Genomic DNA, 24,424 nt, shown 5'->3' with positions numbered 1-24,424 from the left:
AGCTTTACCACTGAGCTACATCCCTAGCCCTTTTTCTACTCTTTTAATACAAGCTAATATAGAATTGAATGTGGATTCTTAAAATTTCCTCTGATGCTTGGAGGCTTTTCAGAAGGTGACAGCAAATAAAAAAAAAAAAAAAAAAAAAAAAAACCAGCTTCAGGCAAAACAAAACAAAAACAAAAAACAAAACAAACGAAAAAATGTCATGTATAAGCCAAAAGTAAGAAAGGCCAGTCTACTGGCCATACAGATAAATATATGGATATATAGTAGATTCCCCAAGTATGTTATCCTGTCTGCCCATCCATTCTTTGATCACAGATGAGTATTCTAATTTATTCTGTTTTTTTTCCTCTTGGGTTATTAAAAACTTCTTTACTGGAAATGAACCTTGAGGATATTATACAATGCAGTAAGCCAGACACAGAAGGACAAATGCAGCATGATTCCACTTATGTGAAATATCTAAAATAGGCAAATAAAAAGAGGCAGAAAATTAGAGGCCACCTTAGGTGGGAGTTAGAGGAAATGGTATGTTATTGCTTAAGGAGTATGGAGTTTCTATTTGAGATGAGGAAAGTTTCTGGAAATAGATGATAGTTGCACAAAATTGTGAATGTGATTGTCACTGAATTGTACCCTTAAAAATGGAAGAAAATGGAAGAAAATGGCAACTTTTATGTAATATACCTCCACACATACAACCTCTTTGCTGGAGCAAAAAGAGAGGTTGAGGCTCTGTCAGTGTTCCCGTAGCTTTGCCTTCCCTTTTGTTTTTAAAAGAACAACCTCTATTTTTAGGGATTTCACACAAAGGCCTATGTGGGTGTGGGAAGTGCTCCCAGCTGCCCTCCTGTTTCTCAGAAGCCTACAAGGAAGCCTAGCAAGTTATTCAAGGTTTAGGAAATATACCAGATTGGAAATGGAGATAATTTAATCTCTCTGTATGTTAATTTGTTTTCTTCTGCAATCTGAGGCGGAGGAAACCTTATTTCACCCCTAGTTAAGGTGTTTCTGGGTCTTGCGGTAGGTGATGAGGGGAATTTCCCCACACCTCAGCATGCCCCCAGGCAATTTCCTAGCAAAGAAGTTCCACTCCCTGCGAGGTTGGGACCCCTGGAGCGCAGGGTCTCAGTCTCCTGTCCTGATGCTTCTGCCTCTAGAGCGTGGGCTTCCCCTGCTGCGGTCTCCCGCACACGCTTGCGGTGGTCCCCAGCATTCCCTGAGTCTGGAGTCTCAGTCCCCTAGTCCCAGGGAGGGGCATCAGCTGGGTGCACTGCACTAGTGGCTGCTCAGGTGCAGTCTGTAGCCTGGCGCACCTTCCGCACCCCACCCCGCGGCCGCCAGGTAAAGGTTCCTGTCTCCTCCTCCCAGGTCCGCGAAAGCCCTGCCCCGGGCCAGGGGGAGCTGTGCCGCTGACTCTAGGGGGAGGAGAGGGAAGTCTCTGTAGCTCCCTCCCTCCACCTAGACCCAGAGTCAGAGGTGCTGGGTGATTGAGTGCCCGAAACTGGGAGGGAACCACTTCACCAGCCCGACAGCTGGGACCCGAGTGGCCAAAACCCCGTCAGCCACGTGGCGACGGGGCGGGGCTGGGGCGGGCACAGCGCCGGGAGCTTGCGACCCGGGAACAGGTGAGAGCGGTGGGACCAGTGGGGGGAGTGAGAAGATGGTCTCGAGGACAGTGCCTCTTCCCAGGAGGAGCCCTGATCCTCAGCAAGAGTCCAGGCGTGGGGTCTCCTAGGTCCCCCGGCCCAGGGAGACGCTCTCCTCCCACTGCCAGCCCGGTCCCTCAGACACAAGCTGGGTGCCCAGTCCTGCCTCAGCGATCCTGAGAGCCTGGGGTGAGGGTCGCACCCCAGGGCGGTCTGAGACGCGGGTCAGGGCTGTGCTCAGTGAACCAGCTGGGGTGGGGAAGGGTGGACGTTAGACGGTGTCATTGCCCCTAGGCTGCTGGACGTGAGAGCACCCAGGCAGCAGGGTCTATGTGGCGTGGAGCTGACCGAGCACCCTACCCATCTTCCTGCTTTTGGAAGACCTCAGCCCACCAAGTCCCCTCAGTCTCCCCAGATTTTGCTGGGCGAACACTGTCCACCCCCCCCCCCCCCCCCCCCCGGCTCTTTGCATCTGAATATCCCTCTGTGCCCATTCCCTCCCTCACTATCCATGGCGACTATCACTGGTCATATTCTTCCCATAGTATAGAGAGCACCTTCTCTCACTCTCTCTTTTCCTCCATCCTCCAAAATACCATGAGGGGATAAGGTCTCTACCCCAAGGAAAGCCAGGCCTGGTGCCAAGGGAAGACTCTTCTGGTGGATGAGTACTATGCTCTTACAAGGATGCTCAGAAATCTTTTTCTGGCGGTTGGCTTCATTGCCATACCCCATTCTTGTCCTGCTTCAGTCTCCCTAGACAGTCTCCTAATCTTCCCTCCCCCACGCTGATCTTGGTCCAGTCCACAAGCACTTACCACATGCTCCAGTTCAAGGGATCTCATGGTACCCTTGCCCTGGACACAGGGCTCCTAAGGCACATACATACCCAGGAGGATGAGGGAGGAGTGTAAACTGGGTCCTCAAGGGCTGGGCAGCTAGCTCTGACCCCCACATATTGAAGGAGCTCAGAAAAGAAGGCAAGCTGGGGCACTGTGGCTTTAGAATAACAGCTTTTGAGCATAGGTGGGCTCTGGAGCATGGGGAGGATCTATGTGGGTAGCAAAGAGGCCATTGGAAGGAATCTCCAGAGCTACAATAAGTCTTTTCTGCACTCAGGGCCTTGCCCTGTATGGAGGACAGATGGACAATAAGGAGGCAGGGAAGGAGGAGCTAGCATGATTGTTGATGGTGTTTACTTTCCACAGGGATCTCCCCACCCAAAGCACCAGGATCTCATTTCCAGAAGAATGGCCCAGATGTCTTCAGTGCAGGAACTCTTCCATGAGGCAGCCCAGCAGGTAGGTTAGTAGGTATGTGGCTGGTGATGGAGCTGCCAGAGGCCTGTGAGCCAGGGGTCACCAGCCAGCCAGCGGAATGGGAACATGACAGTGTCTCAGAAATTAAAAGCAGTTGTCTCAGAAATTCATTTTGTCATTCAGTTTAATTGAGAAAACCTCATAGACAACTCTTCAATGTCTATGTGCAGAAAATCTTCTTTGGTATTATTTGTAATGGATTTTGAATCTTGCACCCCTGCTCCCCATCTTGGGAGACTTCCATGAACAAAGTGAGAACCTCAGAAAATATGAATTCCTTGTAAAGTTCTCATTACAAGAAAACCTCATAGGTACTGAAGTCAAATGGATTTCTGGATTGTCTAATGTCTACTGGATTTTTTCCCTTCATCTTTTTTCTGTTGATTATTATTTATAGTAAATATTCCACATGTGGATATGCAGTTGAAGTGGCTCTCCCCAGAAATAGTTGATTTCTTTTTTCTTTTGGTACCGAGGATTGAACTCAGGGGCACTCAACCACTAAGCCACATCCCCAGCCCTTTTTGTAGACAGGATTTGAGACAGGATCTCACGGAGTTACTTAGTGCCTCACTGTTGCTGAGGCTGGCTTTGAACTCGAGATCCTCCTGTCTCAGCCTCCTGAGTCACTGGAGTTACCCAGGCATATGCCATTGCACCTGGCAATAGTTGATTTTTAAAGGAATGCCCTGGCACTGGGGGATGGGAGGAAGGAGAAAGAAATGAAAAAGTTAGGTATTTATCAGGCAACTACTTACACCCAGGATCTCTGCCATCCACAGTCACTCAAGTTTTCATTGTCTCTTGGATTTCTCTCATGCTTTGTGAAAAGAGGCAAGAGGACTTTTCAGCATTCTGACAGGGGGAATAAGCCCCCTAAGAGGGGAAAGAACTAACCAAGTCCTCACACAACAGTAAGAGAGCAGGATCCAGATGCACCCTGAGCCAAAGGGCAGGGGATGGTGAGGAAGGTGGGACTCAGGCTTGGTGGGAGGATGGTAACCCTCTATTCATAGGCACATGTGAAAAAAATATAGCATGTGGTTGGCAGGCAATAAGAGCTCAGTAAAAACTACTGCTGCCTTCCCCTGGGTCTAGGGCATGTTCCTGCACTCCCAGCTCTTAGCTCTTAGCAACTTGCCTCCAGCCCAGAAATATTCAAGCTGCTTAGAAATGAGTGGTAATTTGGGCTTGTTTCTCAATGATACTTCATTACCCTTGCCCAGAGCTGTTCACTCCAGGTGAAAGGCCCAGGACTATGCTCTTGGTGTGCTTGAGGACTCTCAGTTTGATTTGTTAAGGGTTTTATATTTCTTTAGTTTGACTGATCTCTCATATACTTCCCCTGTGTTTTCTTTGGATATGTAAAACTGTATGTGAGTCTTATAATTATAAATTTATTTATGGACTACTTTTAGTCGGCACTTTGTCAAGCATGAAAAAGAACCCCAAATGGAAAATGTGAGGTCCAGGAATTCCAAAAAGAGAATCAAAGCAGACATTCTGGGTTTTTCTCTGTGAGAAGAATCTGTTCTCTCATCCTTTCCCCTGTTGGAGACCTTCAGTGGCTCCCCATGTCCACTATCATGAGTTCGTTTAGCTTAAACCCTGTGTGGTCTTACCCTGGTAGGTTTCCAGTATCTTCCACTCTATGTCCTCACTTTCAGGCAAACCACACCATTCCCCAGTGCTTGTATCTTCCCTGGGCTTTGCTGATAATTCTCACTTGACTGAGTTGTCATTAGAACCCTCCCAGTATCTGTGGCAATGCCTGGCATTTAAGTGACAATGAACGTCCATTGATTAACAGTGCAATTTCAGTTGTTTTACATGCCCTATCACAATGTTGTCTTTAAAAAAAAATATTTATTTTTTAGTTGTAGTTGGACACAATACCTTTATTTTATTTATTTTTATGTGGTGCTGAGGATCAAACCCAGGGTCACATGCTAGGTGAGCGCTCTACCGCTGAGCCACAACCCCAGCCCAGAATGTTGTCTTTTAAAATGTGATGGACACTAAGGCTTATATCAGCTCCTTCTTCCTCAATATCTAAACACTGAGAGGTTGAACAGTGTTTAATGTCCAGAGTCAAGACTTTTGACCTATACTGTCTAGACACATTGAAACCTACTCCTTTTTCTCTCTCCTGCATTGTCTAGGATACCACATCTTCTCTGGATTATTCATACCCTCTTTCTTTCTCCACATTGCTACTAAGTGACTCTTTCCTGAAGTCTCAGTCTGTACATTTGTCTCCTCTGGTTAGACCCCTTCAGTGGCTTCTCATTGCCTTTAGAATATAGTTCAGACTCCTTGTCTTGACCCCCAAGGCCCTCCATGATCTGACTAATCTGTCCTGTTCCTGTGGGATCCTGTGTCACTGCCTGTGTGGCATGGAAATGAGCTGTTTCTTTCTTATCTTCCTCAAGTCTATGAACTCCACAAGATCAGGAACATATCTTTTTTTTTTTTTAATGTGGTGCTTAGGATTGAACCCAGTACTTCACACATGCTAAGCAAGCACTGTATCACTGAGCTACAGCCCCAGCCCCAGCCCCAGGGACACATCTTATTCATGTCACATCCCAATACCTGCCATAGTGCTCAGTGCAGAGAAGATGCTCATCAGTGCTGGACCTACTGAGTCCTAGTTGGACTCTTCCAACTAGAAGTTAGAGAAGCTGTCATTTGCATTAAGGAAATGGAACATATGGCAGATTTGGGAAACACATCCCAGAGGGTAAGGAAATGATAATTGCTGCCAGTTACTGGGTACCTTTTGTGGTCAGAACACTTAATATGCATTACCTTAATTAATCTTCACAATATTATTCTGGAGGAGACATGGTTAGTTTTGTTTTATAGATGAAGGACTAAAGCACTTTGAAAGCAGGCATATTTGATGCCCAGGCACAATTTTTTATCTTTTCTGCCTGTTCCAGTTGTATAAGCAAAGCTACCCAGATGGTAAATCAAGGGCCTTTGTTGGGGGAACAGGGAATAGGCTGGGTGGCTAGTGCATTTGGATCTGAACTCTGGGATTGGCTGGCCCTCAAGAACTTTCCTGTGAACCTTTTTAAACCCTTACTCCAGTATTGGCGGGGTCAGAAATTCTGCTAAGAGCTTTGTGGCCTGTGGAACACGGGGTTAAGTAGGCATGCCCAGTGAGAAGACAGGCTAGTGGTGTCAAGACAAACTTTTGATCTTGACCTATATTTCTCTTGGTCATTGTGACTAGAAGGTTGCTCATAGGTTGTGAGTTAGGTAGAGAAGTAGATGTATGATTTGTTGGTTTGGCTTTAATCATTTTAGGATCAGATAGGGTAGCTGTGTATATGTATATTGGTCAGTCATAAGTGCACCCCTTACAGAAAGGCAGTAGTTAGATCTAGGGGTTGATGATGTGGTGGTCAAGAGTACATGTGTCACCTGGGTTCAAGTATTGGCTTTAACACTTTGTGACCTTGGACCAGTTACTTACCTCATTAAGCCTCCATTTCCTCACCTATAAAATGGCTACATTTAAATGAAAAAGAATCAAGGAGATAATTCCTGCAAATATTTAGTATAGTGATTGGTTCATAGCATTCAATAAATGTCGGCCAATAATAAAATTAAAGTGGGGAATAGAATCCAAAGAGTAGTGTATAAATTATCAAAAGGATCCGCTGGCAAATAAACACATGACTCAGCACAACAAAGTCAGGAGAAGACTTAAGGCAGAAGTCTCAAATCTAGAATGACATCATGGAATGTGGGGGTATGGGAGGAGGTGCTTCCCTGTGTCTGAGGCCTGCATGAGTCCCAGGGTATGACCCACCTGCCCCTTGTCTCCCAGCACTGTCTGATGTCCTGCTCTTTCTCTTCTCTGTCCTTTCCTCCTTTGGTCTCTCTTTTTAACTTCTCAAATTTTCATACCTAAATTAACTTGGCATAGTAACAGAGTCTGGCCAAGTTTGGGTTAGGCCAAGAGGTAGAGAGGTACTCAGAGATCCTCTAGCCTAGTCTCCTTGTTTAGAGAGTTAGGAAACAAGCCAGAGATATTGAATGACTTGTGCAAAGACACATGCAAGGAGTGACAGTTGGGCTGGAACCTAGGCTACTGACCCAAATACAGCTCTGGGTTGATCCAGTCTTCAGGTTATAATTTTGAGCATTGATGCTAGGTTTTGCCATCTCAAATTGCTCTTATTTCAGAATCCTGTTTAGCCAGTGTACTCTTCAGAACTGACTTGTATTTTTACTAGGCATTTTTTCCCCATAGCTTTAAGGTAAAATTGAAGTACAATAAAATGCACATATTTGAAGTATACAGTTTGATAAGTTTTGACATGTATATAGCCAATACAATCAATATAAAAAGCGTTTTCATTACTTTTTAAAATTTGAAATTATGCAGACTGTTTCCTGCATGATTTAGTACATTAGAAATTAATCACTTTAAGATATATAGAACCCCACCTCCACATGTCAACTATTTCAAAATTAAATGGCACACTTATAAATATCTCAGAGGTCAAGGAAGAAAGCATAAGAAAAGTAAATAAAAGTGCTTTTGAACTAAGTGAAATAAAAGCTTAAAATATCAGGATCTCTGGGATGGAACAGTACTCAGATGACCATTTATAACTTAAAGTACTTGTCTGAGACAGAAACTAGAATAACAAATTATTTTCAAATGAAGTAGTAGGAAGGAAAAAATGAGAGTAGGAGCAGAAATATATGAAATAGAAAAGAAAGACTATAGCTAAAATTTAATAAAACATAAGCAAGTCTAATCAAGAAAAAGCAAGAGCACAAAAATTAACAGCAGTGGAAATGGAGCTATCAAAATAACCCTACAGATGCTAAAAATATTCTAAGGTAATATTACAATTGTATGCCAACATATGTGATAGCTTACATAACAAGGTCTATATTAGAGAAGGATCTGTGTGCTACTGAGAAGAAAGTGTATTCAGTCATTGATGGATGAAATATTCCATATATGTCTGTTAAGTCTAAATTATCAATTATATTTTTTACTTAAATAGCTTTATTTAGTTTTTGTTTAGAGGAACTATCCAGTGGTGACAGAGGCATGTTAAAGTTACCCCGTATTATTGAGTTGTGATCTATTTGATTCTTGAAATGGAGAAGGGTGTGTTTGATGTACATAGATGCTCCATTGTTTGGAGCATAAATATTTACAATTGTTACATCTTATTGATGTATAATTCCCTTAAGCAATACGAAATGTCCTTCTTTGTCCCTTCTGATTAACTTTGACTTGAAGTCCACTTTATCTGATATGAGGATAGAAACCCCTGCTTGTTTATGAGATCCACGTGGGTGATGGTTTTTCCCATCTTTTCACTTTCAGTCTGTGGTTGTCTTTGCCTATGAGGTGAATTTCTTGGAGACAGTGTATTGTTGGGTCTTGTTTTTTAACTCAGTCAGCCAGTCTGTGTCTTTTGATTGATGAGTTTAGGTACTTGGCATTTTTTAAAGACTGTTTTAACATCTTTAAAAAGCCATACTATGCATAGCATATGGAAGACCCTGAGGTCCACCCCAGTGCCACAAAACAAAAGCAAAAACAAACTCTACACATGTGTAAAGTAAGCATGGGCATCCCATGTTATGCAATGGCATATTTATTAGTATGTACAGAAATGAATGCAACTGAGGTGAAAGGAAAAGGGAACTTTGGACAAAATAGTCTTACTAGCCCCTCCTTTTACAGACAAGGAAACCTTGGTCTAGATGATTGGGTAGGAAAATAAGGCTCTTGTCTTAGGTTCTGGGGAACCATGAACCCCCTTGCCTTCTTGGTTTTTGGAGAACAAGAAACTTACACAATTTTTAGGACTCTTTAGTAAAAACGATAAAATTACAAATACAAAATTAGATATAATCTCTGGAAGGCATCCAGTGCAAGTGAAGGATCTAAACTATTAGTGTCAACATAAAATCCATCTCTGGAAAATGGACAAAACCCCATATAAATAACTTAGCAGATGCTCATTTTCTGAAAATATTCCTTAATTCTGCAAATTAAAAATATCAAATATTCATTAAAAAAGATCAACATTGGCAATTTCTTATAGTCCAACCTAATATTATATAATAAAAATCTTGGGAAACTAGAAAAATAGAAAAGAAAATGGACAAAATTGATGTTTAGAGGTAGCAGAAGAAAAGAAGCATATGATCCTGGAGTCAGTGGGAGAGAAAAAATGACAGAATCTCAGGGCCAAGATGCATCTGAGGCATTTCACATGGATACTATACCCTTCCCTTCTCTTTCTCCACTGCCTTTCCTCTTTCCATTTTATAGTCCCATTTTTTACTAGGTATATATCTTTAAGACTGTTTCAGCATCTTTGCCCCCAAATGACAAGTGGGCCCAAAATGCTGCACGTTTATAGAAAGTAAAGTGGAGACATTTGCTGGATAAAGGGGTCCTACCTAAAAACTGGGATGAAAGTGTTTTTCACTGAAGTGAAATAGGTGTGTTCTGTGTCTCATTTGTATCTGCAAGATTTCAATTTGTGGAGGTTACTGAATGATAATACAGACAGATCAATATCATGAAAAGAATATTGTAATTGCTTATATTTCCCAAGAGAACAGAATAAGCCACACTTTGAAGGGCTACAGGGGAAGCTCCAGGGTTGGTCACATGGTCAAAGACAGGAGTGAAGGAAGAGCCCAGGCCAAAGCCTTTATCGGGATTTCTGCAGGAAAGGCAAGGTAGAGAAAACAGTTTAGAATTGGCCATTTTGAATAATTCGGATGGACTATGGACTGTAGGAGTGGTCTCTAGTTGCCTGGTACCCAGCCCTGGATGATTTAGGTCACATAAGATAGTGCCTTGGTGTATAAGAGTTAGACAAGGTGGTGGTTGGAGCTGTAGACTCAGAACTGGTTGGCTTGTGTATGAAAGGCATGTTCTTGCCAAGCCCTTTGCTATTTCTAAGAATTGGCTAGTCCTGGGAGGGTCAGTCTCTTCTAAGCCAGCACAATTTTTAAGTTGCCATAGCATTATAAGATATGGAAATTTAAAAAATAAATAAAGAAAACATGGGTAATTCAGTCTGCTTAATTGTAAATGGATGACCTAAGTGACTTCAAAACTTCTTACTGTCGTGCTTGCTTCGGCAGCACATATACTAAAATTGGAATGATACAGAGAAGATTAGCATGGCCCCTGCGCAAGGATGACACGCAAATTCGTGAAGCATTCCATATTTTTTAAGTAGAAGCCAGAACGTCAGATAATGAAGACAAAATATATCATCTTGAAAAGAGTCTAGCCAACTCAAAAAGTCTGGTAAAAAAATCACGAGCAAAACATCCAAGAGATATGGGATAACATAAAAAACCCAAACTTAAGAGTCACTGGGATAGAGGAAGGTATAGAGGTTCAAACCAAGGGAATGAGCAACCTGCTGAATGAAATAATTATAGAAAACTTTCCAGAAATAAAAAAGGAAACGGATATACAAATTGTAGATGCATACAGGACACCGAGCATACAAAATCACAGTAGACCAACACCAAGACACATTGTTATGAAGATATCCAATATACAGAACAAAGAGAAAATATTAAAAGCTACAAGAGAAAGGAGGCAGATTACATTTAGGGGTAAACCAATAAGGTTAATAATGGATTTTTCATCACGGACGCTGAAAGCGAGAAGATCCTGGAACAATGTATTTCAAACACTGAAAGACAATGAATGCCAACCAAGAATTTTGTATCCAGCAAAATTAAGCTTCAGGTACAACAACAAAATAAAAATCTTTCATGATAAATAAAAGTTAAAAGAATTTGCAGCCAGAAAACCAGCGTTGCAAAGCATCTTGAGCAAAACACTACACGAGGAAGAAATGAAAAACAATAACCAAAACCATCAGTGGGAAGTGCCTCAGTAAAGACAGAGGGCGGGGGGAAAGCTAATCATGGAGAAACAAACTAAATTAAAAAAAAAGATAAATAATCAAACATGGCTGGAAGTACAAACCATCTATCAATAGTAACTCTAAACGTTAATGGCCTAAACTCTCCAATAAAGTGACATAGGCTGGTAACATGGATTAAAAAAACAAATCCAAGAATATGCTGCCTCCAGGAGACACATCTGATTGGAAAAGACATACACAGGCTGAAAGTGAAAGGTTGGGAAAAAATATACCACGCACACGGTCCTCGTAAGCAAGCAGGGGTGGCCATCCTCATATCGAATAAAATCGACTTCAAGACTAAGTTAATCAAAAGGGATAAGGAAGGACATTATATACTGTTAAAAGGAACCATTCACCAACAAGACATAACAATTATCAATATTTATGCACCAAATAATGGTGCTGCGACGTTCATAAAACAAATTCTCCTCAAGTTCCAGAATCAAATAGACCATAACACAATAATTATGGGTGACTTCAACACACCTCTCTCACCATTGGACAGATCCTCCAAACAAAAGTTGAATAAAGAAACTATAGAACTCAATATCACAATCAATAACCTTGACTTAATTGACATATATAGAATATATCAACCATCATCAAGTGGATATACTTTTTTCTCAGCAGCACATGGATCCTTCTCAAAAATAGACCATATATTATGCCATAGGGCAACCCTCAGTAAATATAAAGGGGTGGAGATAATACTATGCATTTTATTTGATCATAATGGAATGAAACTGGAAATCAATGATAAAAGAAGGAAGGAAAAACCCTACATCACATGGAAAATGAACAATATGTTACTGAATGATCAATGGGTTACAGAAGACATAAAGGAGGAAATCAAAAAATTCTTAGAGATAAATGAAAATACAGACACAACATATCAGAATCTATGGGACACAATGAAAGCAGTTTTAAGAGGGAAATTCATCGCCTGGAGGTCATTCCTCAAAAAAAGAAAAAACCAACAAATAAATGAGCTCACACTTCATCTCAAAGCCCTAGAAAAGGAAGAGCAAAACAACAGCAAATGTAGCAGAAGGCAAGAAATAATTAAAATCAGAGCGGAAATCAACGAAATGGAAACAAAAGAAACTATGGAAAAAATTGACAAAACTAAAAGTTGGTTCTTCAAAAAAATAAATAAGGATCGACAGACCCTTAGCCATGCTAACGAAGAGAAGAAGAGAGAGAACTCAAATTACTAACATACAGGATGAAAAAGGCATCATCACAACAGATACTACAGAAATACAGAAGATAATTAGGAATTATTTTGAAAACCTATATTCCAAAAAATAGAAGATAGTGAAGACATTGATAAATTTCTTAAGTCATATGATTTGCCCAGACTGAGTCAGGAGGATACACACAATTTGAACAGACCAATATCAATGGATGAAATAGAAGAAGCAATCAAAGACTACCAACCAAGAAAAGCCCAGGACCGGATGGGTATACAGCAGAGTTTTACAAAACCTTTAAAGAAGAATTAATACCAATACTTTTCAAGTTATTTCAGGAAATAGAAAAAGAGGGAGCTCTTCCAAATTTATTCTGTGAGGCCAACATCACCCTGATTCCGAAACCAGACAAAGACACCTCAAAGAAAGAAAACTACAGACCAATATCTCTAATGAACCTAGATGCAAAAATCCTCAATAAAATTCTGGCGAATCAGATACAAAAACACATCAAAAAAATTGTGCACCATGATCAAGTAGGATTCATCCCTGGGATGCAAGGATGGTTCAATATACGGAAATCAATAAATGTTATTCACCACATCAATAGACTTAAAGATAAGAACCATATGATCATCTTGATAGACGCAGAAAAAGCATTCGACAAAGTACAGCATCCCTTTATGTTCAAAACATTAGAAAAACTAGGGATAACAGGAATTTACCTCAACATTGTAAAAGCTATCTATGCTAAGCCTCAGGCTAGCATCATTCTGAATGGAGAAAAATTGAAGGCATTCCCTCTAAAATCTGGAACAAGACAGGGATGCCCTCTATCACCACTTCTATTCAATATAGTTCTCGAAACACTGGCCAGAGCAATTACACAGACGAAAGAAATTAAAGGCATAAAAATAGGAAAAGAAGAACTTAAATTATCACTATTTGCAGACAACATGATTCTATACCTAGAAGACCCAAAAGGGTCTACAAAAAAACTACTAGAACTAATAAATGAATTCAGCAAAGTGGCAGGATATAAAATCAACACACATAAATCAAAGGCATTTCTGTATATCAGCGACAAAACTTCTGAAACGGAAATGAGGGAAAACACCCCATTCACAATATCCTCAAAAAAAAAATAAAATACTTGGGAATCAACCTAACAAAAGAGGTGAAAGATTTATACAATGAAAACTACAGAACCCTAAAGAGAGAAATAGAAGAAGATCTTAGAAGATGGAAAAATATACCCTGTTCATGGATAGGCAGAACTAACATCATCAAAATGGCGATATTACCAAAAGTTCTCTATAGGTTTCATGCAATGCCAATCAAAATCCCAACGGCATTTCTTGTAGAAATAGATAAAGCAATCATGAAATTCATATGGAAAAATAAAAGACCTAGAATAGCAAAAGCAACTCTAAGCAGGAAGTGTGAATCAGGCGGTATAGCGATACCAGATTTCAAGCTATATTACAGAGCAATAGTAACAAAAACAGCATGGTACTGGTACCAAAACAGGTGGGTGGACCAATGGTACAGAATAGAGGACACAGAGACTAATCCACAAAGTTACAACTATCTTATATTTGATAAAGGGGCTAAAAGCATGCAATGGAGGAAGGATAGCATCTTCAACAAATGGTGCTGGGAAAACTGGAAATCCATATGTAACAAAATGAAACTGAATCCCCTCCTCTCGCCATGCACAAAAGTTAACTCAAAATGGATCAAGGAGCTTGATATCAAATCAGAGACTCTTCATCTGATAGAAGAAAAAGTTGGCTCCGATCTACATATTGTGGGGTCGGGCTCCAAATTCATTAATAGGACACCCATAGCACAAGAGTTAATAACAAGAATCAACAAATGGGACTTACTTAAACTAAAAAGTTTTTTCTCAGCAAGAGAAACAATAAGAGAGGTAAATAGGGAGCCTACATCATGGGAACAAATTTTTACTCCTCACACTTCAGATAGAGCCCTAATATCCAGAGTATACAAAGAACTCAAAAAATTAAACAATAAGATAACAAATAACCCAATCAACAAATGGGCCAAGGACCTGAACAGACACTTCTCAGAGGAGGACATACAGTCAATCAACAAGTACATGAAAAAATGCTCACCATTTCTAGCAGTCAGAGAAATGCAAATCAAAACCATCCTAAGATACCATCTCACTCCAGTAAGATTGGCAGCCATTATGAAGTCAAACAACAACAAGTGCTGGCAAGGATGTGGGGAAAAGGGTACTCTTGTACATTGCTGGTGGGACTGCAAATTGGTGCGGCCAATTTGGAAAGCAGTATGGAGATTCCTGGGAAAGCTGGGAATGGAACCACCATTTGACCCAGCTATTGCCCTTCTTGGACTATTCCCTGAAGACCTTAAAAGAGCGTAGTACAGGGATACTGCCACATGGATGTTCATAGCAGCACAATTCACAATAGCTAGACTGTGGAACCAACCCAGATGCCCTTCAATAGATGAATGGATAAAAAAAATGTGGCATTTATACACAATGGAGTACTACCTAGCACTAAAAAATGACAAAATCATGGAATTTGAGGGAAATGGATGGCACTAGAGCAGATTATGCTAAGTGAAGCTAGCCAATCCCTAAAAAACAAATGCCAAATGTCTTCTTTGATATAATGAGAGCAACTAAGAACAGAGCAGGGCGGAAGAGCAGGAGGAAAAGATTAACATTAAACAGAGACATGAGGTGGGAGGGAAAGGTAGAGAAAAGGGAAATTGCATGGAAATGGAAGGAGACCCTCATTGTTATACAAAATTACATATAAGAGGTTATGAGGGGAATGGGAAAAAAAACAAGGAGAGAAATGAGTTACAGTAGATGGGGTAGAGAGAGAAGATGGGAGGGGAGGGGAGGGGGGATAGTAGAGGATAGGAAAGGTAGTAGAATACAACAGTTACTAATATGGCATTATGTAAAAATGTGGATGTGTAACTGATGTGATTCTGCAATCTGTATTTGGGGTAAAAATGGGAGTTCATAACCCACTTGAATCTAATGTATGAAATATGATATGTCAAGAGTTTTGTAATGTTTTTAACAACCAATAAAAATATATATATCTATATCTATATATATCTATATACATCTATCTATCTATCCATCTCTCTATATATATGTGTGTGTGTGTGTGTGTTTTTGCCTGGGAATAACTAACCACAAGTTAATTGATAAGAAATACGGAGCACTGTGACCATAAACAAAGTTTTCCTGAGAATGTTTATCCATGCTTGTAAGGATTAAGCTGACGAAAGGATGTTTTTTCTTTCCCTTTGTTTTAATTAACAATGCTGTATAAAAGAAGGAGAGAAAAAAGTAAAGACGGTGCTCATATTCTACTGAAAAATAAATAAATAAATAAAGGAAAAGATTTTTAAAATATTAAAAAAAAAAACTTCTTACTGTCTTAGTAAGAAGAATCTATGGCCAGATATAGAAAAAAAATTACTGTCTCTGCCATCATTTAATAGATAGGGGTTTACAAGAAGTATCCTAGATGTTATGTTAAGGAGGCTGAAGTATTATTCTTGTAATTTGTGTATGGTGCTAGTAGGTGGTGTTTAGACTATGGGGGTGGGTATTTGAGTTTTAGCTTCATTTTGTACCCTCTCTCACCAAAATATATTTCTTCAGGATAATAGTTAAATACTAGATAGTTCTATAGTCATGGAAAAATATCAATTGATTGTAGTTAGACTTAAAGAAATATGCATACCTCAATAAAATTCAAATCAGTATCTCTTTGCTTTCCAATAATTATCAAGTATAATTTAATCTAATTCTTTTTTTTAAGAGAGAGAGAGAGAGGAAAGAAAGAATTTTAGTATTTATTTTTTGGTTTTCGGCGGACACAACATCCTTGTTTGTATGTGGTGCTGAGGATCGAACCCGGGCCGCACCCATGCCAGGTGAGCGCGCTACCGCTTGAGCCACATCCCCAGCCCTAATCTAATTCTTAAAATTAATTTTCCCCCTAAGTTTTTAATGCCTTAATTGAAAGGTGTGGTACTTATAGAGGTGAGACAGCTTGATGTGAAAAGTCTTTCAAGGGAGCACCCATTTAGACTTTGATACATTTCTAATAGGATAGTGCTTTTACCACTTCTCCGGAGGGAGGTCCTGTATTAGCCAGCTTCATGTTACCAGCACAACAAAATACCTGAGGCAATTAACTTGTAAAGAGGAAAGGTTTCTTTAGCTCACAGTTTGGGAGGTTCAAAGGCATGGTGCCTGCATCAACTTAGTTCTGCTAAGGGTGGCAGATGGCATTGGAGGGAGCATGTGGCACAGCGAGCAATCACATCTTGAGCCAGGAAGCAGAGAGAGAAGGCAAGGGGACACATACCTACACACACCCACACATACCAGGGACGTATAGTCCCCTCTGAGCATGCCCCCAGTGACCAAAAGACCTCCCACACTAGGTCCCACCACTTAAAGGTCCACAGCATCTCTAATGCCACCAGCTGGGAACCAAACCTTTAAATGGATGACCTAAGTGACTTCAAAACTTCTTACTGTCTTAGATACATTTATTTCATCTATGGCCAGATATAGAAAAAAAAATTACTTTGGGAGACATTCAACACCCAGAGCAGGTCAGGTCCTACGTACATTTCCTTTGTTTATTTTTATTTTGGTATAAGAATGTTTTCTTCCCCACCAGCAGAAAGAAAGAAGAAGATAGTGGAGTTAAAAACCATTCATCTGTGTAGAAATTCTGACTTGTTCTTTTCCTAATCCGTAGGGCTTGTAGGTCGCATCTGTGGTCACTGTTACTGGCTACAGGCTATCGGTATTTATGAATAGCATGAAGCCACAGTGGCCTTGCAACCCTCAGTAAGCCAGAAATAGTTGTGTCCTTGCTCTAACATGAAACTCAGAATTCACAGAATTTAACTTAAAAGAAAACAGCCTTGGCTCATTCTGAGTCATTTTTTAAATTTAGGCAGTTATCAGAACAACACAAAGCAAAAACAAGTTATGATTCTTTTTTAAAGATACACAAATTTGGAGGCAGTCACTAATTTTACAAAAGCCTTTAGCATATTTTAATATCTCATTCGTTGTGTTTAAAATGTGATTTAGATCACAAACATCTTTGGTGAATTCATCCACTGAATATAGCTGTAAACGGGATAACTATCATTTAGTCAGCTAAAGAACCTGTTCTGTTTTTAAAATATTTCTAATGATGTGGAAACTTTTTTTCTTTAAATAAAAATAAGTTTATATATTTTTGTCACAGAGGTACTACCTATGTGCAGGGAAAAGCACTTAAACAAGACAAGAGTGATAGACAGTAAAAAGCTTTTTTCCTTCCTCCCTCCCTGCCATTCGCCAGAGGCTGTCCCTGCAGGTGGTTTCTGGTTTTTAGTTCCTCTATTGGTTATTAATATTACTTTAAATAATATCAATATACCTCAACGTTTTGATAAAGTTATCAATACACTGTTTTCTGATATGAAAAATAAGATATTGGCACACATAGTCTTCCTTCCATTTCTCTTTAATTTCTAGTTTTTTATTAGTTGGATTATTATTTTTACATTGTCAAGGTTATGGCATTTGTGTATGTTTTCTGTAATTGTAGTGCACATTTTCATGTTTATTTTAGTTGGTTCTAAAGTTTTAGAACAATAAACAGTGTTTAAAATAGTAAAATGTGTGTGTGTGTGTGTAACTGTATAACCAAGTGATAGTATTGGAATCGTGGAGAAGAAAACAGAATCTTAAGTCATTCAAGCTTTTCTGCTTGAAAGTCTTGATTTCCTTAAAGTTTTCTTTAGTTCTGGTTCATATGCTGCTACTGCTATTTCTTATATCTTATGTCACCTTTTCCTGGTGATTCTCTTATCATTCGGGTGACTAATTTTTTTCATACATGGATCAGAGGTAGTAAGTGGCTTCTTCCTTTTCTAACTTTAGAACTGTGGGAAGTCAGGATTTTTTTTTTTCATGTTCTTCAAACACAACATTTTGCAGCAGATTGAATGCAGAAGTATCTATGAGAATCCAGCTGTCTTCTATCAGGACAAAAATCTAAGAAGATTTGCAAGATTTATAACATGGTCTTTCTTTGCACAAAGAAAAATGGTTTCATTCTTTTGTGAAAATGTCCTTTATCTTAACACAAAATGGGTTTATTATTGTTCTATTAAAATTAATTAGTTATTCAGTATCCCATTTTAAGTTCTTAATGTGCTAAGCATTGATAGGAATAATTCACATAAGCAAAAGTTCTTTGGGGTCTTCAATAATTTTTAAATGTAAAGGGGGTCAAAGACAAAAAGTTTGAGAATGGCTGTTGCAGAAACTTAATATATATTTAAAGCATTTCAGTTTATTTAGAGTTATTATTTTGCCACTTCATATAAAATGTAGGAACTTGGCAGCCATATTGGCTCACTTACCAACTTTCCATATTTTATGCTGTTACATATATTACTTCATGTATGTGATGAAGCCCTCAAGACAGCATTTCACCTGTGATTTCCTGGGGCCCACATATAGGGCCCCAGCTCTGGGACAAGCTAGCTCTGAAATGGGGCTTCTCAGGAGCCATGGAAGACAGCACTTCCTTAACTCTGCTCTATCCTTTGCTTTTTCTCTGCCCCTCCAACCCCATCTGCAGGAATCTTTCCAAAAGTCTGGTAGCACTTGTTTCCCCCACTTCTAGTTATAATTAGAGTTTCAAACTTTAAGAAAACCCACATCTTTTCTGTCATTTCCATGGTAATTTAGAAGGTAGGAAAGTGCTTACTTTGCCATCTTAAAAGAGATGCTTGATGTTACTTTCTAAAGCACATTTCACTCATTGATTCAGCTAACTCACATTTAATGAGTACAGTCCATGTCCATAGGAGATACATCCCAAGACCCCTAGTGAATGCCTGAAACCACTCATAATGCTAAATCCTGTATACATTGCTTTTCCCTGTACATACTTACCTGTGACTTACAAATTAGGCAATAACTAATAATAAAATAGAACAATTATAAAAATGTACTCTGATAAAAGTTATGTAAATGTGGTCTCTTTCTTGAAAGAGTCAAGGCAAATATTAATATTTCCAGACTGAGGTTGACCACAGGTAACTGAAACCATGGATAGTGAACGGGATGAGGTGCCACTGTATCCAATCCATGTTGGGCAACTAGGGGTACAAGAGCAAACAAGGTGTTTTGTTTTGTTTTTCTTTTTTAAATAAGTGTTGAGATCCTTTTATAAAAGAGCTTTTATTGAAATTATTATTTATATTCGTTTTAGTCAGCTTTTTCACTGCTGTGACTAAAGGACCTGACTAGAACAATTGTAAGGGAATTTCAGAGGTCTCAGTCCACAGAAGTCTGGCTCCATTCCTTGGGGCTCTGGGTGAGGCTGAACATCATGGTGGAAGAGTGTGGCACAGGGAAGCCGCTAACATGACCATCAGAGAGCAGAGAGAGAGACTCCACTTGCCAGATACAAATATATACCCCCAAAGCCACGCCCCCCAAACCACACCTCCTGCAGACACATCCTACCTGCCTTTCATTACCACTCAATTAATCCCATCTGGTGATTAATTCACTGATTGCATTAAGGTTCTTTTAGCCCAATAATTTCTCTTCTGAACCTTCTTGCATTGTTTCACAACCTACTTACCTGTTCACAGGTTACTTCACAACATACATGAGCTTTTGGGGGACACCTCACATTCAAACTATAACATTATCCAAAATTTTATTGTGGTAAATTATATACAACATAAAATTTACCATCTTAAAAACATTCTTCATTGTTGAGTTTGCTGATGTTAAATCATTGATAAAGTTGTACCACCTATTTATTTTTAAATTTCATTTTGATAAAATTTCACATTCATAGTGAACTTGCAATAGTGTCATAACAAAAAAGTCTATATGTATTCTTGACTCTTTGACCACTTGTTTAACATTTTGCCCTTTTGTTTTCTTAGGGGTCTCTCTCTCTCTCTCTCTCTCTCTCTCTCACTCTTGATCTCTTTCTCTCTCATTTTCCCCTAAATCATTTGGAAGTAATTTGCAGACATTCATGTTTCTTTATCCATAAATGCCATAAATGCTTCCATGTGTGCTTAATAATAAGAATTTCTCTGACCAACCATGACGATCCTATTATCTATAGTTCCACATGCAAAATTTGCCAGTTGTGCCACTAATATCCTATTACTTCCTCCTTGCCTTTCCCTGGTGAAGAATTAAGTCCAGGATCACACATTGCATTTAGTTGTTGTATCTCTTTGGTCTCTTTAACAGGAGACACTAAAGAACAGTTCCTAGAGGAGAATACTACAGGAGATGGGAGGAACATGGAACACTTTCCTGGATTTTTTTTTTTTTTTTGTCTTTCATGACCTTGGCATTTTTTGTTGAACACAAACCAGTTATTTTGTAGAATGTTCATCAGCTTGGAACATGATCCTTCATGACTTGATTAAGGCATTGTATTTTGGCAGGAATACTAGAGAAGCGATGTTGGGTTCTTCTCAAGGCATCCTATCTACCAGGAGGTACATGATTTCCACTTGTCCCATCATGATGATGTTAACTTTGGTTACTTCTATAAGGTGGTGCCCACTAGGTTAATCCAATCTAAAAATATTTTAATTTTCCTTTTATAATTAATAAATCATTTGTTGGTGCTCATCTGAGACTATAGAAATATCCTGTTCCTCACTGATCTTTTACCCACAAGCTTTAGCATCCATTGATGATTCTTGGCCAATCTGCTATCACTGTGATGGCTGCAAATGGTAATTTTCTATCACTGTAATCCCTTCCACATGCACTAGTTGGTTTTCTGCAGTAAGAAAAAGTTTTCTTTTCTGTTTCCCATTTCAATTTACTCATTTATTTATATTTGCATGGATTCAGATTCTTATTCTACTCTATGAATATTTTATTGCTATTATTATTTGTTTTGATAATCCAGCATTTGGCCAATGGGAGACCTTTCAGGCTGGCTCCTATAGACTTTTGACATATCTTTGCCATTTTTTTTTAGCACTTCATTACTTTATGGTACAAGCTCTTATAGGTACATATTATACTTTTTCTGCCTGAGCCTTGAGTCAGTGACTTCTTCAAAGAACCCCGCCTGGTTTCTTTAAGTAAGGAATTATATCTAGAAATCATGATCTGAGTACTAGGTATGTTCATTGCTACTGGGATGTCTTTGCTTATAGACCCTTTAAGTGGACAGAGAAAAGAAAGATAAATATACATATGTATATGTATCTCTCTCTAAATATATGTATGCAACACGTATATGTATGCACACATTATATGTTTGCATATATATGTATGTATTAAAAACTACAAATTCAAACTGATACTTCTCATTCCAGCTCATCCCCACAGGGTTCATTATACTATTCTTCCTCTTTCCTTAGTTGGAACCTCTTCTCCAATAGTGAGAAAATTGACTTCCAGTTAATATATTGAAGTATTTGCACAGACTTCTAATTGACAGAAAACATATTCAGAATTAATAATGTATACCCCTACAGAAAAAAAAAACACGCCAAGCTGGTCACAGTGGCCCATGCCTATAATCTCATTTTTTCCACCTGAAGTGTGGTTGTGTTAAGACAGTTACACTGATTTCCCTTTCTTTGCATTCTGTTTTAGTTTTTACCTCTAATTCTCATAGATTTGATTTTGAGTCTGTAAAATATTAACATGGTTCCAAAACTCTAAACTATAGGAAAGGATATACTCATTACATAAACATTCTTTAAATGGATATAATATTGGATGATCTATTGGAGAATAAAACTTTTGCAGTTTTTTAAAATTTTTAAGATATTTTTTAGTCATAGATGGACACAATACCTTTATTTATTTATCTTTATGATATTTTTTAGTCATAGATGGACACAATACCTTTATTTATTTATCTTTATCTTTATGTACTGAGGATCGAACCCAAGGCCTCACCCATTGTCTGAGCCACAATCCCAGTGCACAGTTTTTAAAATTTATCTATAATTTACTGCTTCATACATGCTAAGCAAGTGCTCTACCACTGAGCTACTGCCCCAGGCCTGCAGTTGGTTTTTAACTGGTTTACTGTTGTGGAGAGGGCATTAGGGTCCCTGTTACTCCTCTTTGTGTTAAATCCAGGTGGAATCCAGGTAGACTCCCTAGCAGCAATCTGAGCCCTGTAGGAAAGGCTCTCCCCTTTTGCCAAGGAGATGGGAAAGGGTAGGGGAAGCTCTTGTTTAGGTGGCCATAGCCTTGCCACTGCAGGATTCTGTCACTTGGGGGCTGGCATCAGGTGTCCAGAGCACGTGTCTGCACACTCTGTGTTCCAGGGCAGAAATGGATGCTCTTGGTGAAGGAGCTGCTCTTGGTCCTGAGTGGCAGAACGCAGGGTTTCTGCATCAGCATCAATGTCTTCACAGCCTCTAAGGGTCTTTCCCCTCTGAGGCTGCCCCACCGTGTGACTGGTTTGTGCCCTCAAGAAAGCTGCAGCCATGGACACTTCTGAGGATACACAGTCCTGGAGAGTACTCGGGTCAAACATGCATGACCTGCTGGACCTGGACACTGGATTCCAGCTGCTTCTGTGGCAGAGGAGAGCGACACTGCCAGGAAGACCTCACCTCTCTAGGAATCACTAATTCAGAACTGGCCAGGACATAGCATGTTCCTAATCCAAGGCAATAAGGTTTAGGTGACATCCAGTTGCATCCTGCAGAGCTAGTTCCATGTCCCCCTTGAGTGGGGGTGGCCGTCTACTGGATTTCTAAAACAGTCTAGAACTCCTGCTGCAGTGCAGAGGGCTGGCTCCGCCAGTGCTTGGGCAGGGTAGGGCTAGTGAGGCAGCTTTGAGATCTGAGCCTGAGAGCAAGAATTCTTCCTTCACCATGAGAACAGTCAGCTGGGGAAAAGAGAAACCGCACAGTCCATAAGAACTCTTTTCTTTGTCTGCCTTCCAACTTCCCTGAAGAAATACCTCATCCACATTTAGGATCATCTGTGGTGTTTCAACCTTACACAAAGCTTTCGCAATTATCTTCCCCCCAAACCCTACAGAAACCCTCTGGTTCAGGTGTGTCAGAGCATTTTATGCAGGTTGAGCCCATGGCTGGGCTGGTCTCCTGTCCAAATCTTTCTTGGTCACTGTGGTCGGGCACATGTTGCCTGTTCGGAGCCAGAGGAAAGGAATAAATCTTCCAGTCTGCCCGCTGGGTCACAGTTCAGCAGCAGCTCGAGCCTATTCTCTGGTGTTTAATTAATAATTAAATAATTAAGTTTCAGAAAGCAAGCTGCTGGTTCATTTGTTTGCAGCATAATCTGGGTAGAGCCAGTCTTTGCAGGTATACCTGGGGAGAAAAGGGCAAGTCCTATCTTGCTTTGACCCACTCCTGACCTAGATGGGAAGAAGGTGAGTTTTTAATTTTTTTCCCCTTCAGTTGCCAGAAGAGAGGAAAGGTGTCATTTCACATTTCAGGTGTGTTAAAAGGCTCCCAGGCATGAGCCCATATCATTGCCTCTGGCAGGACTTTTCTATCTCTTATTCAGCTCAACTTGCTGGGTGCATTCCTACCTAGTGTTTTCCCCAGCCTTTTAGTCTCTGCTCAAGTATGTGGAAGTTCTCTATTCACAGGAGAAAGACTACTCTCAGGGACCTAAAAACATCCACCAGGTAGCCATGGCTTTCCCTGTGTTGAGTGCAGGTCCCTGGGTGCTGAGGACTTCTTGTCCTGGGGGCTTGGGAAGGAGAACTCTAGCAGTGAGCAGTCCAAGGAGTGGTTGCCTGGGGCCAGGCTCCCAGTAGCAGTACCCCTGTAACCTGTCAAGCCTGCCCTCCAGGCTGAGGGTCCTCAGGGGAGAGAGGAGTCTGGCCCCTGAGAATGACTTATGGTGCCCTTTCTGCAGGACCAATTCTCCTCACTTTCTTCATCCTTCTCAGCCTGCATCTCTTCTTCCCAGTGGACCCCACATTAGGCATAGCAAGCATCCTTTAGCTTCCTCCCTTTCCCCAGCCTGTGTGTCTACAGAACATCAAAGGAGATTCTCCTCAGTTTGGAATTGATGACCAGGACTCAAAACCGTGGACAACTAATTTCGAAAGGTAGCTACTAACATTTGGGATCACACCTCTGTTCTGCTCAGCAGGCTAGCCCAGAACTGGCCTAACTATCCTCATCCTTCATCCCAGCCATTCCTCTTGAGGCAGTGGAAATGACTGGGCCATGGGCTTTGTTGGGACACGAGAGGG

At 40.1% G+C, this 24,424-nt stretch overlaps 1 non-coding gene across 1 annotated transcript; it reads left to right on the top strand.

The window, feature by feature from the left end:
* The first annotated feature begins 10,107 nt into the window (after positions 1–10,107).
* LOC124101900 (U6 spliceosomal RNA) lies at positions 10,108–10,214 on the top strand. Its single transcript, XR_006854740.1, has one exon. It is a non-coding gene; the product is annotated as a U6 spliceosomal RNA (small nuclear RNA).
* Positions 10,215–24,424: the final 14,210 nt, after the last annotated feature.

Source organism: Marmota monax, unplaced genomic scaffold, assembly GCF_021218885.2.
Source record: "Marmota monax isolate L192 unplaced genomic scaffold, Marmota_monax_Labrador192_F-V1.1 WCK01_AAM20220418_F8-fsc00052, whole genome shotgun sequence".
Taxonomy (NCBI): domain Eukaryota; kingdom Metazoa; phylum Chordata; class Mammalia; order Rodentia; family Sciuridae; genus Marmota; species Marmota monax.
Note: the sequence above shows the minus strand (reverse complement) of the source record. Positions and strands in the feature narration are given on the sequence as shown.